This window comes from Ceratotherium simum, chromosome 7 (genome assembly GCF_057802395.1).
Source record: "Ceratotherium simum simum isolate JZ-2026a chromosome 7, ASM5780239v1, whole genome shotgun sequence".
Classification (NCBI taxonomy): domain Eukaryota; kingdom Metazoa; phylum Chordata; class Mammalia; order Perissodactyla; family Rhinocerotidae; genus Ceratotherium; species Ceratotherium simum.
The window spans coordinates 34,240,256-34,245,444 of NC_141906.1; positions in this window are offsets into that span (position 1 = coordinate 34,240,256).

Genomic DNA, 5,189 nt, shown 5'->3' on the forward strand with positions numbered 1-5,189 from the left:
TGAATTTTTTTTGGAAGCAATAATTAACGAATTTGATTTTCAAAGTCTTAGGAAGGATTAAACGAGTTAATGCCTAATGGGAAACAAAAGAAAAAATAAACAAATGGGACATCAGACTAAAGAGCTTCTGCAAGGCGAAGGAAACCATGAACAAAACGAAAAGACAAGCCACCAACTGGGAGAAAGTATTTGTAAATCATATATCCAACAAAGGGTTAATTTCCAAAATATATAAAGAACTCATACAACTCAACAACAAAAACAAACAACTCGATCAAAATATGGGCAGAAGATATGAACAGACATTTTTCCAAAGAAGATATACAGATGGCCAACAGGCACACGAAAAGATGTTCAACATCACTAATCATTAGGGAAATGCAAATCAAAACTACAATGAGATATCACCTTATACCTGTTAGAATGGCTATAATTACCAAGACGGGATAACAAATGTTGGAGAGGATGTGGAGAAAAGGGAACCCTCATACACTGCTGGTGGGAATGCAAACTGGAGCAGCCACTATGGAAAACAGTATAGAGAGTTCTCAAGAAATTAAAAACAGAAATACCATATGACCCAGCTATACCACTACTGGGTATTTATCCAAAGAACTTGAAATCAACAGTTCAAAGAGACTTATGCACCCCTATGATCATCACAGCATTATTCACAATAGCCAAGACATGGAAGCAACCTAAGTGCCCATCAATTGATGAATGGATAAAGAAGATGTGGTATATATGTATATGATGGAATACTACTCAGCCATAAAAAAGACAAAATTGTCCCATTTGCAACATGGATGGACCTTATCAAGTGAAATAAGCCAGACAAAGACAAACACCACTTGATTTCACTCATATGTGGAAGATAAACAAACACGTGGACAAAGAGAACCAATCAGTGGTTACCAGAGGGGAAGGGGGCTGGAGGGTGGGCAAAAGCAGTAAAGGGGCACATATATCTACTGATGGATAAAAATTAAACTATTGGTGGTGAGCATGATGCAGTCTATACAGAAACTGATAAATAATAATGTACACCTGAAATTTCACAATGTTATAAACCATTATGACCTCAAAAAAATATATTAATAAAGTTAAAATGGATACTCAATTCAATTATTTAAAAACTATTAACTGTGTTTGGAACAACTTGAATATGTGAATCTACTTTCTTAGCTGTAAATTTTATGAAATCTAAATAGAGATCAAATTTTTTTTTCTTTTTGTGAGGAAGATCAGCCCTGAGCTAACATCTGCCAATCCTCCTCTTTTTGCTGAGGAAGACTGGCCCTGGGCTAACATCTATGCCCATCTTCCTCCGCTTTATATGGGACGCCGCCACGTCATGGCTTGACAAGCAGTGCGTCGGTGCGCGCCTGGGATCCGAACCGGCGAACCCCGGGCCGCCACAGCGGAGCACGCGCACCCCCCTGCTTGCGCCACCGGGCCGGCCCCAAGATCAAATATTTCTGATGAAAATTTAGCATCTGAATTGAGATGTGCTGTAAAGTATAAAAAACCAGGCCAGATTTGGAAGACTTAGTTCATGCTCATCACTTTTTCTTTTTTTTTTTTTGGTGAGGAAGATCAGCCCTGAGCCAACATCCATGCGAGGCCTCCCCTTTGGAAGACTTAGTTCAGAAAAGAAGTAAAATATCTCAATAATATTTTATATTGATTACATGTTGAAATGATGTTTTAGATATTGTCTAAATAAAATGTATTATTAAAAAAAAGCGTTCATGCTTAGCACAGTACTCGGCACATAGTAGGCATTCAACAGAAAGGGACACAATATGGGGCTTTCCCTTCGTGTATCATGTGAAGGGCTGTCATATAAATGCGAATAGAACCTCATTATGTATTGCTTCAGAGACCAACTAGTAATAGTTAGAGGAAGAAAAATATTAACTCAGCATTAAATGCCCTGAGAAATAGCTGCACATATGGGAGGGGCTGCTTTGTGAGGTGGTGAACACCCCTCCACTGCCTAATCAGCTATCTGTTCTCTGTCAGGAAAACCATAAACAATAAATCGGCCCTGAGTGCTCTTTGAGAGCCTTTCTAGGACTCCGTGAATCCACGCAGGTGTATCACAGGTCCTGTCCTTTTCCTACTTGTTTTTATTCCTGACTCCTAAGACTGAAAAAAAAATTAGTACATTTACTGACCTTTCTGTGAGACGGGGATGCTGAATATAGGACTTCATTGTGAGAAACTAATGGCTATATTGATTCAAGTTTTTGAGGTTTATAAAATCTCTCTAATCTCAGCTGCCATCGGCACAGTAGTCTGTTTCTTTGCATGGACAAAGGAGCACGAAAAACAGGATAGATGGGTCAAGAGTTGTTTTTTTTTTTTACCACAATCATGCTGGAAGTACAATTTCATCAAACTACTACAAGAGTAAAACATCTTTTTCAAAGGTCATATTTTATTGGAATGTTTTTTTCTCCCATTAACTGGAAACGGAAGTTGTATGGACCATGCACAGGGGGCAATACTCTCTGATACTGAAGTGCTTCCTTCTCAAGGAATATTTTCAGGTAGAAGTCATTAACAAGGAAAACTATTCCAGTGTTGGGCTGGAAAGACAGTGCATCTTCCCAGTAGTTCCCTCCTAGTTCTGACTCTGTCCCTCTGCCTGGGGAAGGACACAGTGACCAAGAATACCAAGTTCCTCTTGCCACACTTTTCTTTTATTTGTTAAATTTTGGTACACTGCAATTAAATTAAACAGCAGGTAAAAAATGAGTTCTTCATGTATCTTATTTGTTTTAATTTTGATAGTAATCTTAGCTTGTTCTTATTGACTTTCCTTAATTCCAGATTTCAAAACATTTTGAAACAGCACTTTCATTTACTTAGTAACTATTGAAACCTAGGAATTTGTTGTTGAAAACTACCCACATCTCTGCAAAGTTTAAATGAATACAAAGTATAGTGCTTGGGAGAGTCCTGGGCTGTAGGCAGAAGTGTGAGTTCTAGTCTGTGTTGGCACCAACAAGCTATTCTCAGTCTCTGGAGCCATTTCCCTCCTGGTAATATAAGGAGTTAATTGCTTTAAAAAGACTCTATTTGGATTTGAACTCTTAAGTCAAACAAAACCTTACATGACACTTAATATATGAAATAGATCAAAGCATATTTGCTTTTGTGGAAGATGGGACAGGGCCCAGAGCTTCTGAGGCAACTCGCAAGAACCTCTAAGGCTCTGCAGAGCGTTCTGGAAATCTCTGCACCAGATAAGCTCTTCCAGTTCTGACATCACATCACTTTCACAGTAACACCCTATAAAGCATAATTAAATTTGGCCTTGTTGAGATGCATCCAAATTCATCTTCTAATTTTTTTTTTTTGGCTTGCACACCAGTTGGCAAAGATGTGAGGAACTACACTGGGTCCCTTGTGACAATGCCGGTACGAGTAAACATTTGGGTTTTAATCATGGCTGTGTGGTGTGCTTCATTCATTCAAATGTGCCAAAAATGGGCTAACAAGACAAGTGTGGTCTCCTGGGGAAAACAGATAAAACAATAAAGTATCACAGCATTAATGGTAGAAGTAGACACCTAGGATGGGAGCACATGGTGGGGGTACTCAGTTCTGGGGGTGGGGGAGAGAAGGTAGAGGGAAAGGATTCATAAAAATATCAAATGATATTTATTGAACACAGTATGTGTCAGGCAGGATTTTAAATTTTTTGTGATCATTTTAGAGATGAGGATATTAAGGCAAAGGATGGTTAAATAACTCAGTTACAGATTAAAAAATAGAGGCAGGATTTAAAATCAGGCTGTGAAACAACAACAAACACACAGAGACAGAGACTGGATTGGTGGTTACCAGAGGGGAAGGGAGAAGGGAGGAGGGAGAAAGGGATGGATGATTAAGCATGTGTGTGGTGATGGATTGTAATTAGTATTTGAGTGGTGAAAGTGATGTAATCTACGCAGAAATAGAAGTATAACGATGTACACCTGAAATTTATACAATGTTATAAACCAACGTGACTGCAATAAAATAAAAATAATAAAAATTTTAAAAAATAAAATAAAATCAGGCTGTGCAACTCCAGGGCTCCTAGTCTTAATCACTAGGCTGCACTATGTTTATATTCATAGATATGGTAGCAGTTAATCTTGAAGAAGTACGTACAATCAGATGACAGGGTAGAAATGTCAGCAGAAAGAGAGAGAGAGAGCGGCGTGAATGAAAGGAAGCAGAGGTACAAAATAGCGTGTACACTGGGAAATTTAAGTTGTTAGGACAGCTGGAACACAGGGTGCAAGGGGGACTGCGGTGAGGAAAATAGGCTAGAGGGGCTATGCTCCCCTCCCCCTTTGGCAAAATCCCCATCTTCATCTTTGCAATGAGACTCAAAACAAGTCTGGAAAAACTGAGTGAATTGAAGAGACGAGATAGCTGGATTAGCACCCCAGGATGCCACTGACCTTGGACTCTCTGATCTTCTTAGGGAAAAGTGGGTAAATAAAATGTGTGCAAGTTCCTAGTGTGGGCTAGATAAATGTTGGCTGAATTTGAATGTGCAGCAGATATTAAGCAAACTGGGGTCCTGGATAAAAAGTGTGTATGAGGTACTCTTTTTTATAATTTTATTTATTTATTTATTTTTTCCCCAAAGCCCCAGTAGATAGTTGTATGTCATAGTTGCACATCCTTCTAGTTGCTGTATGTGGGGCACGGCCTCAGCATGGCCGGAGAAGTGGTGCGTCGGTATGCGCTCAGGATCCGAACCCGGGCTGCCAGCAGCGGAGCGCGCGCACCTAACCGCTAAGCCACGGGGCCGGCCCGTATGAGGTACTCTTAAGGAAGGTAGAGGAGAAGACCAGGCTGCAAAAACCACTTAAGTTTGTCGATATGAGGAAAGCTCAAGAAGTGGCAGCCTTATCAAAATTGCAGTGCTTTCGTTAGAATAAATGAACTGTACAAGATGTTCTTACCTCAACGTAAGAGTAGATGTGGTTTATAGTCTCTGCTGATAGGCCAAACCAGTTCATTAAGTACTCCCCCTGGCTTTGTGAGTATTGTCATTGTATAATTTCAATGAAAAAAAAATCTCCTGGAACAAGGTGTACAGAATGGGGACAGCACACCATCTGCTTGTGTGCACACCAACAGGAAAATATAGGAGCTGGTAATGAGCCAAACAATATCTG